The following is a 21,002-nucleotide window of genomic DNA, read 5'->3' on the forward strand; positions in this document are numbered from 1 at the left end:
TAATGCCTGTAATGGTGGTGGTAGACTTCGACCTGCAGAGCTCAGGACTCCAAGGCTACCTGGGGAGGCAGCTACCCAGGAGAGCTCAGAAGCTGCTGACATTTCCAGGGTGACACAGGACACTGGCTTGGCTTGGTGGCAGAGAGATCCCAGGACCAAAACCACCCCTGCCTGAGCAGGGGCTGCGTGTTAGCAGCCTTTTGCATTGCTCTGGAGAGCTGGAAATGACAAGTTCAGAGACTGTCATCCATGTTTCTCTCTTCCTTCTCCTCACCCCTTAGTGTTACTCTTTTTTAATTCTTCCTTTAACTCTTTCTTTCACTTTCTTTCACTCTTCTTTCTTTTAGCCCTCAGTTATGATATCACATTAGAGTATTCAAGAGTGTCTCTAATGAAACAGGACTTGTACTGCCAGGAGTCATTTTTCTAAGGTGTAATCAACTAAGTGATAAAAATAGCTGATTATAGCAGCAAGTTCAGGCCACAGCAGTAAAGGGAGACTTAGCGTTTCCATTACAAGACTCATTATTGAAAGGTTTATAGCTCAGTTATTAAAAAGAAGGTGCCATGAAATTTGGCATTGGTTATTACAGTAGAGAGAAGTTTTTCTGAGTCCAGTATTTAAAAGTCTGGTTTATTTGACTGTATTCTATTTCATTCTCATGGTCTATGGGCATAGAAACAATAAATAATGAGAAAAAATGTGTGCCCGTGCAGTGGCAAATGTCAAAGGTGGATAAATAGTTTTTAGCAGAGCAGAATAGAAATTACTGCCCAGGTCTTGAAAGAGCTGCCCTTTGGGCAACTTTGAGCCCATTACACAGCAGACAAGCAGAAAGCCAGTACCACATAACATGCCCTGGTGGGTTTGGCTATTGTGGCCCTGAGACAGCCTGGGTGTTGTAGAGTCTGAGGTCTAAGACCAGCATTAGGGCTTGGACATCCCTGGAGGCTTCAGAAATTCTTGTGAATGATGATGAGTCAACTTCACTTCCAAGACCATTTCTTTTGTTTGTTTTTTTCCTTTGAGAAGCTCTAACTCATGATTGATGCCTTATTAATAATACTCATTGTATCACAGTAGATTCATGCTGTGGCTGAACCCAGAGGAGACTTTCAAAAGAGGAAGAAGTTGTCTGGTTGTCTGACTCAAACTGCAGAGGTCTCTGTGGCCACTGTGTTCTGGTCTCTGTGCTCTTCTCTTAGAATAAATCTTGTCTTCGGTAGGGATAAATACAGTTTATTCCACATTAGGATCATCTCCTTTAAAGCAAATTTATAGGTCGTTCAAAATTCCATTTGGGGATAATAGAGTGGTGTGTAGTATTGGGGATGTATTCAAAGACCCAGAGAAGAGTAGTTACATTCAGAAGATTAAATGGATATCATTACAAAAAGAATTATATTAACGTAACATTGAAGGACAATGAAAGTAACAAGAGAGATGGAATGCAGAGGGCATACATTTTGTGTTATACATTGGATAAGAACATAAAGACGTACAAATCTGTAATTTTAACAATTTTATTAACTTCTTGAAATTGTTTTTAGTGCAGAGGCTGGGCTTGTGTTGACAGTTCCTTCCTTTGCAATCACTGCAATGGAACCATCTTCCATGTTTCAATAACCTTTTCTTTTTTCACCTCTTTTTCCTTTCCTTTTGAATGAAATATGTGCTTATCTTTAAGAATATGAGCAGTGTCATTTATTGCAACAGAACTGCTTATGTGCTTACAGACAAGCAGGTAGGGAAAGGTATGCAAGAATTGCCTTCTTTTTAATATGTATAAAGGCCTACAAATAAGAGGTAAGCTGTTTACATTTTTAGTAATGTCAATATCCTATCAGCTCCGGGCATGTTGCCTTTTTTTTCTTTTTGTTAGCAAGTGTGGACAGTTTTATATCACAGTCATTTCCAGGGGATTTTTTTTTTTTCTTATTTATGCTTCATTGAGTCCTGGGAATATTTTAAGGGTTCTTTTGACATTTCTAAATGGAGGTTCTCTTATCTCAATGTATGTATTTCTCTGCATATATGTTTTGCTAGAATGTTGCTTTATTTTTCTTTAATGCTGTAGCTAATTTTAAAATTTTCTTTACTATTCTGCTGCTTTTTTTTCTGGGAAAGATGGCTTTTAAAATACAGATGGGTATTCAAAAATCTCTGTTTACTGTACCTGAAGTGTTCTGGTTTGAGGTGAGCAAACACTAGAGAAATGTTGTTTACTTGAAATTTTCAAAGGTGTCCCAAAGGCAGCCACCTGGACATATTAAAGAGGGAAGGCTGAGGTATTTATGAGGAGCACCATGGTGGCTCTCTCCACCAGGATCATCCTAAGAGACATTGTTTATAAATGGATTATGAGCTTCAATCGTTTTATTAGGATTTTTATTTGTGCACATTAAAGCTAGGTGCGCTATAATTGACCCACAGTTACTGCAATTGCTGAGCAAGTCTGTCCCTAGCTACCTGAGGACATTTTCACAGCATGCTTGGTAACTGTGTAATTTGGGAATGTGAGTTCACCTTCAATTATAAGTTTGTCATTTCTTCTAAATAATAAAATACTTCCAGGAATATGGTCACACATAGGAAATTCCATCCCTGATTTTCCAATGCCTGTTTTGTTGGCTGTTGTAGACCTGGGGTCTTGACTGCTTCTCTGTCTGGCCACCCTGTTGTAAGGGAGAAATGCCTGCAGATATGATGTGAGAGCAGATTACTCAGGAGCTGCCTTGTGTCCTTTAGGTTTTAGTTTTCTGTGGATTTAACATGAATAGACTGAATACAGTTGATGTCGTGTGTGCAGAAAAAATGGTTATGTGCAAATTCCCCATTAGACTCCAATCACAAAACCTTTTGAAGAGGAAAGAGTAGATACTTCGCCAGGCTTAATGGTCTGAAAATTAAATGTTTGCATATGAGTGTGTGGCCTGTGTGCACAGTGACTGTCCATGGATTACCCACTCGCTGTTGCCTTACAAGAGTCTGACAAATTATGTGTTTTTAGTGTGCTGCTATGTTAAAGCGTTGCATTGCTAACACGTCCCTTGGGCTGCAGTCTGGAGACACAAGTCAGAAGATGTTTCCTTGGTTGAATATATGCAGAATGAAAACTATTGCTATTTGAAAGTGTCATCTCACGGGGGGAAGGGGAGGAGGGAGGGCGCAGGAGGAGGATGTTGATTGCGACTGACATGCGCCTTAATATCTGATGTGGCTTTCACACTTGGAAATATTCAGGACTCCATATGTTCCAAAAACCCCACTGAACAGTGCATATAACATTGCCTTTATCATTCTTTAATCTCAGTTTAATTGCTGTGGTCAAATTACCCCACACTTAATAACCCACAGCTTGGTATATTATTTAATATGGTTGACACATACTTTGTTTTAAATGTCAGTGCTGGTAAAGCCCTGGAGTTGGCAATGCTGTGCATGATAGATGGCAGAGGAGATGGATCATCTGTTCTTTGTCTGTGCTGTTGGTATGTTGGCTGCAACTTTTTCAACTGTGACACTAGACTCATGCCAAACCCAAAGCTACTGAATGGGTAACATTATCCCTTGTATCTGATGTTTTGTAGCTGATCATTCTCAATTTCTCTGGCTGTTTTTACAGGAATGTGTAATATTATATCACCCAAGTCGAAGTGGCGAACTAGTGTTGTTTCAAATAGGCTGATTTAATTATTTCAGCACCCAGTGGCACCTTTGTTATTAAAGGATTTTCACAAAGCAGTACATAGTCTAATTATGAATTTACACAAGAGACTGTAACAGCATCTGCTGGGTAAATAATATACATTTGTAAAATGGTCTAGCTACTAATTTACACAGCCGACCACTGAGACACTGACAGGCTGTTGCATTCTGTCATGTCAGCTCTCAAACACTTCCAGCTTCTCTTTACAACTGTTAACAAAACAGTGAAAATCACATAACTCAAACTCCCTTCTAGAAAAAACAGTACTGTTTGGAGTTGGTGAATTCAGCTGCAATTTCATTCAAAGCTGCCTTCTTGTCCCCAGCTGGGTAGCAGTGCATGGGAAGTGTTAGATCACCTATATTCCAGGGCCTGCATTTACATTAGCACAAGCACGCGGGTTAAGGAGGAGGTGTACATTTTCATTCTGGATTGCTGGCTCCTGCTCTGTCGGTGTAGATCTGTCCTCAAGCCAGATTAGCTGGTCCCCAGAGACTTTCTCCCTGATAGGAGAGCCTAGGGTAGGAGATAAGTGCCGTTGGAACTCCTGTGTCACATCCCTACAACTATGTTCGGACTACAGCCAGGACATGCTTATCTGAATAATCTTTGCCTACAACCTTGGTCCCTTGCAGCTGTAAAAGGTACGTGCCAGTCACAACAGGTCAGGGGCTGCACTGGCTTGTTCTGGAAAGGCTGGTTGGTCCCACATCTGCAGATTCAAGCGTGGTTCACTCATTGAGAACACTTTGGCCTTATTTTGGCATCTGGGCATCGATACAGAGGCACAAATTATCTGCTTCTGAGGACAGCTATAATAGATTCATGCAGCTCCTGGGTAACAAGACGATGACAGCTGGGGAGTAAATCGCTGGTGTAAGGTAAAATTTTTGCCAAATCAGTGAGACTGAGATTATTAACCTGGAACCCGTTTGTGATTAGTGAGAATAAGATTTAAGATTTCTCAAACCATCAGCTACATGCAGCTTTCCAAAGTGGAAAGAAGAGGTTTAGCTATGGCTTAGTGCTAAGAAGAGAGGAGCTCAACGTTAGGAAATGCCTTGAGTATTTTAACTATCCATGGAGATGCAGTTGGCTACCAAAGCAAAACCAAACCAAACTGAAAAAGACTGAGGAGAAAGAAATGTAAAGAAGCATATTCTGGGTGATCCTATCTCTTCCTGTGTTTCTGGCATACAGGAGATGAGCGTGGAAGGAGAACATAATGGTTTCATTGCCATCTGTGCAGTAAGATGCCCATCAACTTGAAGTCTTATCTTTTTGCAGGCAGGAAGCTGGACAAGCTCACCCATAGCAAATCCCCGTGTATTTCCTCACAGCTGTCTCACCTATGTAAGCCACAGAGCCTTTTCCAGCAATGCTGAGAAAAGATTTATGTCTACAGTGCAGGAGAAGGTCTCCTTCCCTGTTTAAGTCTGAATTCTACATCAGCAGGCTAAATCTGGGGAAGGGAATTTGGACTGGTTTTCCCAAGCATTCTATTTTCCACTTAAACACCATGCTTAGAAAATGATCCTATGTCTTCACAAAAAAGTGTGTGTTTCACATTAAAAGCACATCCATGCAGCACTGGTTATCAGAAAAAGAAAACCAACATAGCTATTTTTCTCGATTCCTTGAGTATAGTACAGGACAAAGACAGTATAAGAGAGTGGGAAAAGTTGGAACTAGGGACTCTGCTTCCTCGAGAGGAGTGAGGATTCTCATCAGTTGTGCCTCTTGCTCCTGCATCTGTGGTTGTTTACTCTCAAAATAATAGGGGCGTGGTACTGGAGAAGGAAATCACCAGTGCCCTAAAAGGAAAAGACCCTTTTGAAATGCATAATATGGGACTGTCAAGCTATCAGAAAGCTTCTTCTAATAAATACCTGATTTGTTTATATATAAGGTCCTGTTAACAGCCACATAATTTTAAGCACAGACTTGTATCCTTTGCTGAATGAACAGCTGGATCTGTGGAGGATCCAGTTTTTGCTCTGACCAGGCAGAAAACACCTTCTGGATAAAGGAATGAAATATTTATTGATTATGTACATTGTCTCTTTTGCCTCACATTGCCTTCATATTGAAGACAACATGGCAATTTGTTGAAGAAGAAATAAATTTTTGCTTTGTTCCAGGCAGTAAAGTAGTTTTACAAGGCTCTCAGCTCTTGTTCAAGTGTATCATACCATTTGTGATGGCTTTATAAACTAAGCATAGCTTGAGAGAGTCAAGGGTGAGTCAGCCTGAAAGAAAACATATAATTAATATTTTACTGTAAATGATTTGGGAGTAAGATTATCCATGAAAATCGGAACTATTACCTGGCTGTGCATAATGAATGGTGGTTGGGGTGGGTAAATGGGGAGTTGAAAGAGAGAAAAACTGTGTTTAAGATGAAAGCTGCTTTCAGTGAAGACAGGATCATAGCAAAAATGTAACAGGAGAAGTGAAATATAATTAGGAACGTGACATTAATACTGGATTTACAGAATGTTGCCTAACAGGTGGGTGGAGTTTATTTGACTTTGTTTCAGCTGGAGTACTGAATCACACAGATGCAGTCTTTAAAATTATTTTAGATGGTGAGAAAAAAGGTAACAAGAATGTTTAAATACGTGAGCTCCCACCATCAGCATGTGTCCTCCCGTTTTCTCTTCTAGCTGTAATAATCACCTCCAGTTAAGATGGTTCTTGCTCTTCCTCTGTCATTCCTTGTTTCGGCAACTCTGTGCTGGAAAGCAGAGGGGATATTGGGTTTCCTTTCATCACAATGACAAGTCGGGGAAACATCTGGTTTAAACAAAATGTGCAAAAGGTTTGAAAAAGAATTAAGGGGTTTTTTTTGGCATTTTTTGTTTATGCCTGTTAGACACCTATTTTTATTAAAATAAAATTTATGAGTATAATATGAAGGGAAGACATTTAAAAGATTGAATTGTAGAGTAATCAGAGAGGAAATCTATGAAAGGCAAAATGTCCACCAGAATGGACAACACGAGTCACTTTCTGGACTCCAGGATGGAAGCATCAATATAGAAACATTTGTTTCAGTTTATGAACTTTTTTGCAATCCAGCTAAAATATCAGCACCACCTGTGATACGAGCATCAGATTTATTATCAGCTTCTCAGGAATTGCAAACCAGCCTAACTCCACCTGACTGTTAATAAATCAGGTGCTGAAAGCACTTCAAATGAGAACCTTGCTGAAGAGACAAGTAACTCATGAGGATCAAAGGCTCAAGTCAGTTAAACTGGCCATTTGCCCTTTTGACATAATCGAAATGTATTTTCAAAAAAGAAGAAAAGACAAAAGTAAACAGAAAAAATATCAGGTGGCATGATGTTTTTATCGGACTAGGACAAATATTAAAGTGGGAGTGGGCATCAGTAATTCATTCACTCCGATTCTGCAAAACTGAGTTTTATAACACTGCAGAATTAGAAAAGCTTACAGATTTGATCCAAAGCCCACTGAAGTGAATGAAAAAAGAGTATTTCTTTTGATTTCAGTGGTTTGGACCTGGCTGTTGGGAGCTGCTTTCTTTGGACAACAAGCATCTACCCTCCAATGAAGCTGACTTGTTTCTTCACTGTATTCCCCTGTACTCCACTGACTTTACACACATGCAGAAAATCAACTGAAAGCCAGGCTTCCGATGAAAGAAATTGCCTGAAAAATATTGCAATAACCAGCTTCTTGGATTAATTAATAAAATTACTTGCTCATCAACATAGATTACATGCTAGGCATTTAGCTGGTATGCTCTAGGGAAGGGGTGAGAGAAAAGTTCAGAAGTGGGTGGAGATGTAGGGAAGAGAGAGGAGGACACAGGGTAAGAAATATCATGAATATCGATTCATGATTGCAGGAATGTTTTTTTAAACACTGCGTAGCTCGGATTTGCATGAACAGCATTTGTGTGGCTAATAAGCTGAAGCTGTCAGTGACATTAACATTGGTAGCTTTTCAGGAGCTATATTTTCACAAGCTCTAACTCTTCTTTTTGCCCTTGTAGTGGGCATAAACCATAGGGAATTTATTATTCAGTGTCAGCGAGTCTTCCACTTATGTTTGAGTTTCATCTTTCTTTCCTGTGTCCTCTTACTGGTGGTCTGCAATAGAAGACCAGTAGTTGTTATGAACTGTGTGTTTTTTCTTTTTCTGGATGTCCATTCAAGTCATAAAGAGAGTGAGGAAGAATTTTTGGATGATCATGTTGCTGTGTGGCGGTCTGGAAGGGGTCTGTATGTCAGGGTAAGTGTGGGCTTCATGGGTGTCTGCATTACCCTTACCTAGATGATGCATGGACCTCGTGGGCAGCAGAAACAACCGCAGGAGGAGTGTTAAGGTGAACAGGCAGGGCTGAGGCACTTCTCCCACACTTGGTAGGGGAAGCAGATGTGAGTCACAAACAGCAGTGTGGGTGGAAATGGTGTTTTGGAAGAATTTAATGCAGAAATCCACACTTTCAGGCTTGCGGTTGTAATGCTGAGAGATAAAAGCTCTCTTTCTCTTGGATACCCAGGTGCAGTGCTCATCTGAGTGGAGTTAGCCTGGGTTATAACTCGTGCAGGAGGGAAACCAGTCACATTCCTGTGGTATAGCGATGTATACCTGAAATCAGTGCAGAAATGGATGACTCACTGGGTCAGTGTGTGACGCTCTAGATTTTACTGTTTGCACATGCGGTTGGTTCTGTGTAAGAAGCTGGAGAGCAACCCAGTTTGTACTGGGTTGAGGGCGTTAGGAAATCTGGGGAATGGAGTGGCTGAGAGCTGTGCAATTTCAGCTGGGCAAATATCAGGCGAGAAAAGAGCCTATTTGCTGTCCCTCTTTGCTTTGCTTTTGCAGGATATCTGACATGAGGAGAGCATCGTCATTCAGATTCACCCACAGTGACAGATCCATTCACTCCTGGCACTGTGCTCTGAGAAGAGCCATTTCAAGCTTTGGAGTGATGTCTCCAAACACAGCGTGGTTCCATTAGTCATCTTTAGTAGGGATTCACAGAAGTGCAGGTCCTGGTGTTTGCCGTGCAAACCAGGGGAATCTTCACCAGCCAGGCTGTGCTGTGCAAAACAAGAGCTGCTGCTGATTCAGCCCAAAGACTTGTTTTCAGAGAGCTCATGTGGGTTCTACTCTATTACTGGCGCTTGGAAAACCGTTTTTCAGTCCTATGCTTTAAAATTAACATTGAGCAACAAGCCTGTTTTGTTTAGGGTTTACTTCTCCATTCACTGGGTTGGCAGCAGCGTTGATGCTGGCAGCAGAAAAGTCAATATTTCAGTCTTTGGCCTTCTTTGGAGCATTAAAGGTACTTGAGTATAATAATTGTCAGTGTGGGATGCATCTCTTCTTAATTAATTTTAAATGCAGCATATTGCAGCTTGGGCTCCCCTTCTGAAAGCCAGGCAGTACTTCCCACAAATGATGTGAGTCTGTGCTAGCTCAGGGTGCACATCCTTCCCTGACAAAATGTTGCGCACCTCACAGCGTGAGCTTCCAGCTCTGCAAAATGGCAACAACAACCTGATATTTCATCAAGCTTAATTAATCAGATGCTTTTTTAAATTATGAATGCCTAGTGTGGGATAAGCTAGTGGAAGCTTTTTGATCTGTGTAGATACCAGGAAATTTTAGTCTTGTTCCACCATGTGTACTAGGGGAAATAAGGAGTTCTGGAGCCAGGGAGTTGGGTTTTCTATGGCTAAGACTGGTCTACACTGTTCTTTTGATACAGAAATTTTAGGAACGTTGATGGTGAAGCAGGCATATCCGCTGTGTGTAGTGATTCTGTCAACAGGCCTCATGGTATACAGCCAGCCTAATAATCACAAGTGCTTCTTTCTGTTTAAACCCAGAAAAGGAACTGACATCTTTTATCAGAAAGACAGACAATCTGTATCCCGTGACAATTCCAGATTATGGATCCCAAGAGGCTTTCCTTACATTCGTATTTTGTCACGGAAATCACAGCTCATGCTGTTTATTTTCTATACATCCACACAGTTTTCAAGGTGTTGCCAGCAGGACCTGTGCTGATACTGACATGTGGTGTTGTCATATTGCGAGATCTGATAGAAACCCCCAGATATATAAATAACTGTTTTCTTGGATCTTCCTTTGCTTTCAGTGATTTTGGAAACACTGGTGCTAGTTAATTCACATGCTTCGTCTATTTTGTAGGCTTTTTTCCTACTTCTAAGGAAAGACTTGTTCCTAGTAGACTGGTTTGGAGTATCACTCTCTTTTGTTGCTATTTTTATGTTAGGGAGCTACGTATATGTAATTTTCTAGCTATTACTACAGAGTGGGGTAAAAATAAATGTCTGGGGAAAAAGAGAGAAAACCTTGGTTATTTGGGAAAATAAGCAGCTTTTGCCTGATGTTTTTTTCATTACGGTATTCCCATCCTGCTGCTTTGAATGAGTTCACTGCCTACACCCACACCAGAAGTTGGGAGGATGGACGGACAGTAGAACTGCTAAGGAAATGCGGGGCTCCATCCACCCAGCCACACTCCACACAGCTGCTCACTGTCCTCCGTTTTGACATGAAAGCTAAAATGTCACTCAGGTACCTTCCCTCTGGGCTTCCCTTACCCTAGGGATCAGTAGTACATGAGAATGACCCATCCCTGGTGTACTGACATCCACAAACTCATGATTTGTCATGGTTGCAGTTCCTTGAAACTAAACTTGGGGTTTGTGAGGACAACAGGTTCTTCATGCTGATCCCCTGTGATTTGACTTGCTTTGCCTGGCAGACTGTCAACCTTCTCTAAAGTTATAATCGTCTGTTTAAGCCTTGGGGCAGATTTTGGCTGAAACTATTTGTTCCTGAACTTACCTCCAACTTGTTCCTTTTTTTTTAAAAACAAACAAACAAAGAAGTATTAATATGTAATGCATATATTCACACATATATTCATACACTTATGTATATATATTCATATTTTTCCCACTTCAAGAAAGCCTCTTAAAGACCAGTTCAATAGTCCAATGAACAGTAGGTCACACAGCAGCCAAGTACACTGGATAATTCCTTTTTCTTACAAAGAATATCATTAGGTTTTTATTGCCACATGCAGAAGACAGGAACTCTGTTTTTAAGTTTCTGAAGCCCACACAGCACAGTAGATCAATCCAGCATATCTATCTCAGAAAGAAGCTACATTCCTCTTACTTTTATCTGAACTTGAGATGCCAAAAGATGCTTAAGCCTTGATTCTTCACGTCATGACACCTTGTTTAGTTTACTCCCGCACAAAATGGTATGCTATCGGACCTGAGGGCTTTGCGTCATGTGTCTGCAAAGCAGGGCAGGAATCAACATAGAAATCCAAAGCTTATTTCACTCCTTTCTTCTCTCTACCCCACATATAAACCATCCAGATGGTTTTTGGCAATGGAGTAGTAATGACAGTGGGATGGTAATTTCATCTTGAGTTGTACAAGCAAGAGGAGGGGCCAAGGAGGAAACCAGGTATGAATGTTGCCAGATGTATCTTCCATTTATCATTCCAGCTAACAGAGGCTAAATTATTTCTGAGTGGCACTCTTAAAAGGGAGGGGAGAAAAGCAACATACACTAATATGTGCAAACACGTACCTCATGCTACAGGGGCGTCTCTGAGGAGTGGCTGGTTTGGTAAGCCGAAGTATAGTCCTTCCTGCAGGAGAAGTACAGCCTGTTACTCATGCTGGAATTCTGGTCATGCCGTTGGGGCTAAAGTACCTGGAAGCATACCCAGATGGGAACAGGCCCTATACTAGTGGTAACAGAAAAGATGGACCTCTTTTACAGGAGATGGAAATGGAGGGAATATTGTTGTTCCAAAAAGAGTACTCTCACTTGGGGCCCCAGCAATGTTTCAGTTCTGGATTGTGTGCACCATGCTTTTTTGCGAAGAAAAGAGAGTTATACGAATACAAGTTTTCATATGAAATACCCCCAAAATTCAGCAAGAAGAAAGGAGACCTTCATCTTTTGCTTTGCCATTTTCCTGCCATTTCAAAGAGGGGTGGCTATTGCTTTAGACTGTGATAAAGAATGGTGCTGTGCTGATCTAACCAGCTCAGAATGTGGCCCATCATATCCACTCTGTGAAGGTGTTTACAATGCTGTTCTGAAGAGAGCTATAAGTAAACAAAGCATCCGGTGAATGGAAAACAATGTGCTTGAGTCATTTATACTAGACTGTTTTATAATATGACATTTCTCAGGTGCAGACTCACATTTACTTGTCTAACCATTGCCATTATTATATAGTAATTATAATTTACCCGTACAAATTAGCTGGGTAAGAGGAAGGATTAAATGACATATAAAAAGCATACTGACCGGAACTAAATAGAAAATTCCAAGGAGGAGTCCTTAAAATAAAGCAATTGTATAATATTTAATTGTATAATATAAACTGTAATTTCCCAAAAGACATTGTATTAATCTTATGGTGGTTAGCCATTACATTTGGCCCATTTATAATCACTTTGAGCTACTTAAATACAAATTTAAAAAAGGATCAAACTTTTTCCCCACTAATAATGCCTAGTGCTTTCCCCATAGCTTATTCATCTTCAAAGCTCTTCACCAATATTAGCTAATTATTCTTTTTTCTAATTAGTAGAAATTGACTATGGTCAAAAGGGCCATTCAGCCAATTAGCACAGTTCTACCTTCAAATCTCAGAGCTTCTGACCCAGAGCTTTCGAGTGGTTGATGAAGATATCATAAAGCGGTTGTGCCGAGCCCATATTAAAGGCAGCCAACTGTAGAAAAAGAAAGAAAGAAAGAAAGAAAAAAAAAAACCCACCTCAGGGAAGTGTATCAAATCTTCTCATTTGCAGCTTTTCCCGGAGGCGGCAGCATGGAGAATGAAGGGCCGGATCCTGCCTGGCACGCAGCTGCCTGAGACACGGGGCAGGTGGGGTTACCCTGGCCTTATTTTGAAGGCTTAAAGGCATCTGGGTTTGGCGGTGGCCACCTGTTCAGAGGCCACTTCTCTTCTCGTCCTGCGCTGGATGTGGCAAGGGTCGTTTTTGGTGTTATTTGAGCGGTGGCCTTGTACACGTCCTGCTGCTGGCTGCCTGGAAAAGCAAGCCGACGGCTAGCTCTGTGTCATCGTTAGCTTTGCTCTCGTGTATGTATTTGTTCTATTTTTTATTGTGTGGTGGCAAACTAAGGTAATAGACAGCAAGATGGATTTAGGAAGCAATTTGGTTTTTTTTAAGTCATGTTTACATTCAAACTGCCTTCTGGAAAGGGTGTTTCTTCTGAGTCTTGCGTGTAGCCCTGCCACTTGCCAAGAGACGCTTTGCTCACTTTTTAAGAATTCATATGCATCCATAACTCAGTAGCTGTAACCTATAGGTAGCAGAAAAGTCTCTGGAAATATGAACAAACTCACCCTCCCTTTGTGTTCTGAGTGTCTTTACTCATTCTTCTAAAAAGGCAGCTAAGTGACAAATCCTCATCGAGCAGCAGCTCGGTTTGGCTATTCGAGAACAGCTGCGTATGTGAGACTTGTTTATGTTTCAGAAACTGTGAATGTTTTAACCCTGAACAACAGTGTGTGCTCTGGGAGATTAATATCTGCATTACATGGACTTGCTGAGAATAAATTAACTCTTGATGACACGATTACTGTCTTAGCAGTGTTCACTGCATACAATTGCATGGTGTCTAAGATATTAATGTGTTTTTGTGAAGAATTTAGGAAACAATTTATTTATATGACTGTGCTTCATTCCATATCACACCAGGACATCAATTAGCTACTAGCGCCTATAAAAGAAATGTAAATCATGTGTCTCATTGGTTACGAGGATAATAGTGGGCCAATAATTCACAAAGAATAATTCATTCCATGAATTGTGCCTCATTCTGTGCTCATGAATTGTTCACAAACAGATACAACTTTCTCAAGTTTTCATTTTTCAAATGATTATAATGGATTCTTCTTGGTTACAGTTTACTCATGGAAGTTTTGAATATTCAGGACTTAAAGTCTGGATTGATTTTGTTTGGTCACACGGTACAATATATTTATTTCTTGACTGAATCAGTGCAATTTTTAGAATCAGTTTATGTTGTGAATACTTGTGCGACCTAATGCAAATATCCCTTACAAAATTTTGTAAAATATCTTTCTTGGAAATAAAATAATTCTTTTGACACTGGCCAGAAGTACATAAAAAAGTGAACCTCCAGAATGGTGAAAACCAGAGTACGCTTTGAAAAGGATTTATGTGGAGATCTTGAGGAAAACATACTCTGGGAAATAATGTATACAAATAAAATCACTCTCACCCCCAGTGCAGTTTCTAAAGTTAGGGAGCAAAAACGATTGCCTTTGGAAGATAACTAACTCTGGCCACTTTTAAAAGAAAAATAATTTTAAAAAATTAACAGAAGCATGTGGATTTTAGTTCCTATTTGTTTTAAATTTTCTGCAGAATCTTTGGCTTTAATAGAAAACAAGATTTGAAAGGTTTGATGTTTGCATTATTAGGAGTTGTGTTTGTGTTGGCAGCATGAGAACAGGGAGGAAAAAGTGAATTTTCTAGCAAGTGGTGCTTTCTGAACAACTTGGAGATGATTTAAGAATTTTCCTGAATACCCCGGCTGCATATAAGCAAAACAGCAAATACATATGATAAAAAAATTAGGTTTTTTTTTTAAATTTTCAAGATAGAGCCTAAAATAATTTTCCTGACTCAAATTTATCTTTTTTGCCTGTAGGTGCTGGCACAAATTAGAGACAATTTTAACCATGCCAGTTTTTGAACCTACCCTCAGTACAGCACATATGTTGGAAGTGAGGTAGCTGGTTTTCGTGAGACTGCATATGTGTTGAATATTGGATGGAGGGGTTGAACCTAGTTTTTCTTCTTTTTGCTGAAAATAGATAAGATGGAAAATTTGCAAGTGTTTCATTTTTTTGGTGTTTGATTCACACAGATACCCAAACCCTTTCTTCTCTGAACAGCCTACTGAGAATCTGAAATCCATCCTCTTCTCTCACATTGCTAGGCATGCCTTTCCCATGCTAATACATTAAGAAACTTTTATTGCAGTGAAGAGCATGTAAAGTTCACTGCTTTGCTGTGACCTTTTCTCCTTTAAATTGTTTCATCATTGTGACCAATATGGACCAAAGAGAAGATGTAAAAAAGTTTGGGACGTTTATTTCTAAGAAGGTTAAGCAACTTTTGCTATGCCCTTTTTACATTCTCCCAGACCTTCTAAAAAGAGACCGTAACATGACAGCGATGGCCTCCTTAATTACATTTTGTTGTCAGAGGAAGCATGCTTTAAAAGAACAGTAACCCAACACTCCTATAGTTGAGGATTTCAATAATCTCAACCAGGTTCACAACATTTGGAAAACCCCAAACCTTCTGTCAACTGATTGAAGCGAATTTTACGCATGCAAGAAATACAGTCATCTCGCACAAGGTTCAGTGTTACGGGGCTCGGGCAAAAGGATCTAGTTTCAGTTTGCCAGAGTTTCATGGGCAGTTGGATAGATTTCACAATGGCAATGGCTTATCAAAAAACCCAAAAGCTAAAGAGCAATACGCTCCTGTTGTGCTTGTTTTCAGTAATGTTCATCTTCATAATAAATGTAAATCAGGTCCTGAATATTGCCAGTCTAGTACTGAAAACTTAATAACAGCTGAAGATTTAAAAAAATATAGATACCGTTGGAACTCAGGGTGGGTAACGTTTTATCTCCTTCCTGGCCTTTTTGGTTGGCCACTGAACCTGGTTGCTTTGTTTCTATCAAAACTGCTGGTAGCTTTGTTCAAAGCAAAGGACAAAAATTGCTCCTGCATGTCTCCATTTTATATTTGTGTAAGTTCTGTCATGATTTTAGCAGAGATTGCCAGGGAAAAATATCAGACTTACAGTGGACTGCTACAGTGATATAGGATATATGGACTTAAAGCCCAACAAAGGCAGGCAAAGAATAAGCATTGAATTTGGGAGGAGAGTACAATGGGTAGGAAATCCCAAGCAGAGGCACGTGCATTTACCCAAAATTGAAAAGGCTGTCGTCTGTACATATTCTAGGGTTCCTGTAGCATGCCTATTAGTTAGGTCGGTGAACCTGCTGGCCTTTGCCTGCAAGATGAATTGCCTTTGCTCGGGACTGTCTGGGGAGCAGCGGAGGCTGATGTGGCATTTGGGAAAAAAAAAAGGAAGGGGCCGTTTCTGACTGCCTCCCTCTGGGAGGACACGGCCTGTGTGTCCTGGCTTCTGTTTCTGTAGAACACACATGCCTACAGTCTGTACCAAATTTAAGGTCCTAGGAGCAAAACTTCTAGACTCCTACTCAGGATTTAGGAACAATCCAAAATGAAATTGGTCCCAGAGCAGTCTTCATAGGTTGCACTGGACTGAACTCTGTGCATTTTGGGAAAGGTTTGCAAAGCCTGTATAAATATCTGCGTAGTTCAGATAACAAAGCTTGTATCTTAGATGTCTACCGTCGACTCTCATTGGCATGATTCTAGATGTTCCCTGTGGCCTCAAGTGGAGTAGTCTGTTGGCACGGAGTGGGGATTAAATCCTTAGCACCTGAAAAGTGCCTTACAAATGAAGCAGACTAGATCCTACACCCTGTGCAGCTGTCTCCATAGCCTGCAGGTACTGCTAAAGAGAATCATAGAATCATTTAGGTTGGAGAAGGCCTTTGAGTTCATCGAGTCCAACCATCAACCCAACACCACCGTGCCCACTAAACCACATCCTGAAGTGCCACGTCTACACATTTTTTGAACACCTCCAGGGATGGTGACACCACCACCTCCCTGGGCAGACTGTTCCAATGCCTGACAGAAGAGCACGAAGTATGGATCCATAGTGACTCCTGAAACAGCCGCTCTTAAGAAGTATATAGAAAATGTCCAAATCTGAGTGGATTTATCCAAAAGAAAGGATGACAAGAGCCTTGTGGAGGTACGTATGCAGAACGCTGGGAATGTTCGTACATTTGGCCATAGCACCATGCTGGGCAAAAGTGCCAGATAGGGTGAGGTGTTACCATTGTTCCTGCAGGATCTCTATTGCTGGCCAGGAGGAGAAGGCAGAGAAGAAAGGAGAGGCTGCTGGTATTGTCCTCTGGTAAGTTGACAGCTGTCCTCATAAAGAAAAAATGAATTTAAAAAAAAAAAGAACAAGTGAGGGAAGAAACACAGAGGTATCAAGATAAAGAGGCTATTTTGCTGACATGAAATGTGCTGCATGCCTGGGAGAGTGAAGGAGGGGTTGTTGTGGCACAGTGATGTGTGGGAGCCTCTGTGAGGAGGATGGCTCGGAGCAGTGAGGTGGAGCAGGCCACGCCGCACGTGAGAGCGTTTCTGATGAGTTTGGCCTCAGGCTTGCCTTCGTGGCCAGCACAACGGTACCCTGCTGAGCACGGCACAGCAGTAGGTTATCAGGGCAGCTTCGGGACTCAGGAGCCAGGTCATTCCAGCTGGCTTTGAGGGACCACAAACTCTTGCTGTGTCACAGCAAGGGAGCCTTTAGCCAGGTTTGTTTTTCCTTTGTGAGATGTGGACCCTAGATAGACATGCAAGCATTTCCTCGCTGCAGGCTGCCCCGTCTGAGGCTATTTGCTTAGGGCCTGTGGTGGTGCCTGGGCTGACTCAGTGAATCGGGTCGCAGAAGTAGCTGTGACTCCCTGAGCTCTACTTCAGTCCGGGTTGCCCAGGCTAAGAATCTGGCCTTGCCCATCACTTCAACATGCTGTTTCTTCAATATATGCCTCTTACTACTGACTTCTCCGCATTCCTGCCAATGCAATTTGTTTCTATCATGTGTCCCAAGTGCAAATTTTTACTGGATAACACAGGGGAAGGTGTCCCCTGTACAATTCTGAAACTCCTCTGTCCTGAGATATCCGAGGTTCCTTTCAGAGGATTCAAATCCTGTGCACCTCACAAGCATGGATGACTATATTTTGCACTTGAAAAATTTGATTAGAGGAGGGATTTCGTCAATGACCACAATACCTTTGCGTAACTTTGGACTTGCAGATGCCCAGATTTTAGCAGCATGGAGAAGCGTTTGGGAGGAATGTTATATTCCAATACGGTGGCTGCAAGTTCTCATTTTAGTCCTTTCTGTATTAGGTACTGGAAGGAACTGAAGCTAAAATGGTCGAGTAAGTAAAATTTTGAGGCCTGACTAGTTGGGCAAGAGAGTCACATTCTTGGAGCAATAAATAGCTCCTTCCAGATCATGATGTGCTAGCAGTGTTGGGGTAGCAATAACATGGGACTGGCCCAAGTTAATGATATACATTAAAGGAGATTATGCAGATATCAAGGATGTGTTTAGTAAAGCATCTATTGTCTGCATCTGTCACCACAACATTCTGGCAAGTGTTGGGAAATATGGAAAGTGTGAAGTAGGAGGAGAAAAACTCGATCTGCATTTGTTGACTGCTTGTTGACAGCGACCGAGTAAGACATTTGCAGAATGCTTTAAAAGTTTTTTAATTAATTTTTGGGATTGTTTAGGCACAACCTATAAAACCCATTCTGATCATGCTTCTGGCTGCCAGAGTGTGGAAGGATGTTGCAGGGAAGGGGTGTGTTTGTGTGCATCTGTGAGCAAGTGTGCACGTGAAGAGAAAGCAGCCAAGATGCTCAGTACCAAAGCCTGATCTTGAAATAATTTAGGATACAGAATGATCTTTGCAAAGGAAATAAAGATGGACTTTAGATGATGGCAGCGGAAGAGCGGATGTCTCAGATCGAGACACCTATGGTACCATGAGCTAGGCTGGAAATCCATGTCCTGATGAACACTTTGCACCCACCGTGAGTTGTTACCTGCAGCTCAGCTGGATCCCTGCCGAACTGCTGCACAGATGGGGTGTTTCCCTCCATGTGCAGGCTTGGGATAATGTCTTCAGTGCCGGTCTGATCCAAACTTTGCTAAAGTTTGTGGAAAGAAGCCAATCAGCTATGAATTAAGGGCTTTAATGACTATTTATTTGTCTAATGTTCTGTTTTGTAATTAAGCTGCCATTTTTCAAAACAAAATCTTCTCCCACCCCCCAAAGTGTCATCAATCCTTCCAACAGGAGTGCGCTACCATTTAATCTGAATTGGGACAAGAAGAGGGTGTGGAACCATGCCAACACAAATGCTCATCGTTACAATGGAGGATGGAGCAGTTTTGTAAGTAAGTTAAGTTCTGCGTTCTCCGTTGTGCTTAGGTTAAATTCTGAGCAGTTTCTGTTGTCCTGTCCCTTTGTCACTCCCTTGTAAATCAAGTGGGCTGTTTTGCTGTTGGCTTGTTGAGTGCTGGAACAAGTACAAATAAGAGCTTCTCTACTGCTTTTCAAACTGTATTTCAGTCCTGAAAAGGTGGCAGTTGTGTCATGATTTACAGCTCCTATTTGGTGTTTTTAATTGGGAATTTACACGACAATTTGTGGCTACATGATCATGTTAAGATTATCTTATAAAAGATCTAGGACAGTTGTTTGTGAAACCCTGGGGGCACATACCAACCTCCTTAGTTATCTAACCAACTGTTGTGCTCCTCGGCTAAAAGAGTGGGGCCTTCAGAAGTGGTTTGATCTTCCTCTGGAAGGTTAAAGGTCGAATGACTCATAAATGAAGAAAGAGTGATTTAATCCAAGGAACCTGTGCTGTTATTGTAAAACAATATTCACCAGTGATGGTACACTGCTGTATAAATGACAAACTGCGCGGCGATGGAAGTTGTTATTACATCACTGGAAACTTCACCTGCACTACATTTATGACTCCATAAACATAGGTTTATTTAACAGCTGTGGGAACACCTATGGCCATTTTGTGTTAAAGGTCAGGAGTCCTAAATTTCAGTTCGCATGTTAGTTTTCATGGGCGAGGTTCATAAAATGTGATAACTAGCATTAAGTGATCAGGACATAACCAAAATATAATGTTGGGGAAAACGTGCTAATACAACCATTTGTACTGTGCCGTGTTTCCTTGAAGCGCTGTGGAGGACTGTTTGTTTGCTGAGTGTTGCTCTGAAAACAGATTTATATCTCTTGGTCACAGTTCTGTCTCCCTTTTGGTGAGAGTCTGTAATTGTATCTGCTGCCAAAGTTAGACTCCAACAGGGGTTTGCCTTCTAGGATATTTTTAAAGGGGGGCAGTCAAGTCCAGCCTATTTCAGAACATGAATTAAAGGTAGCTGTACATACAGCAGCTGCTCCTCAGTTCCTTTGCCAAACTAGATGATTAAAAATACTATTTATTCTAGAAGTTGCCATGTTAAACAATGGGCCAACTGGCTGACTAAACAGTGAGCTATGTATTGCCAAGTGCACAAAATAAAGAAAAATTAAAGAGAAAGTAGTGTGTATTAATGTAAATACTTTTCAAATGGGAGTGTGGGTTTATGGTATCTCCATAAGGTGGTGTCCCCTTGCAGTAGGTCCTCCACAGGAGCACGTGGCCCCTCTGTAAAGGATAAGAAAAAACTGCTGAGTGAATAACTCTTTTTTGCTCTTTTGCAGCATTTGAAAAGCTAAACTGAATCTCTTTTTGGAGATTAAATTGCATATATGCTGTGGGAGAACAGCAATCTCCCTCTGGTTTGTGCAACATTGTTCTCAGCTCCTTTTCTGAGGCCTTGTCTAACTCAAGCTACACATGAATATCTGAGTGCTCCTTTACATTCCCCACCCATCTTATTGCTTCAGGTGTTGTACTGTTGCTCAGTGAATGGTAGCAGATTTTTAACAAATTTGCAACAGCAATCTGGACTACTGAAAGGATTATGACTAAACCAATAAATTACTATTGTCTGCTTTCATCACACAACAGATTCCCATAACCTAGTCCAGTGTGGCTGAAGGTTTTATGCTGATGAAGATTACTGCATTTACTTACATTTTAGAAACACTATTGTTCCATTAGATTCATAAACAATTGTTAGTCAAAGATCAAACAGAGATAATTACTGTTTTTTTGCACTTTTGGAACACAGATGAGATGATTAGAAAAATCCAAAAAGATATGAAGCAATAATGAAGCTTCTCTTAAGCAATGTCAAACATATCTTTCTTGTTTAACAGCATTTTGTATCTCCATCAATAATCTCGCCAATGGTCATATAATTAACTATGCTAATAATGCTTCTTTTAGTCTTTTTATTACTATTATTGCTGTGAACCTACTTACGAGCGATCCACTGTAATTAGTAATTAATCTGATGATTGTGTTGCCCTATGCCAACGTGAGATGGAGCATGTTGATTTGACCA

This window comes from Buteo buteo, chromosome 11 (assembly GCF_964188355.1).
Source record: "Buteo buteo chromosome 11, bButBut1.hap1.1, whole genome shotgun sequence".
NCBI classification, from domain to species: Eukaryota; Metazoa; Chordata; class Aves; order Accipitriformes; family Accipitridae; genus Buteo; species Buteo buteo.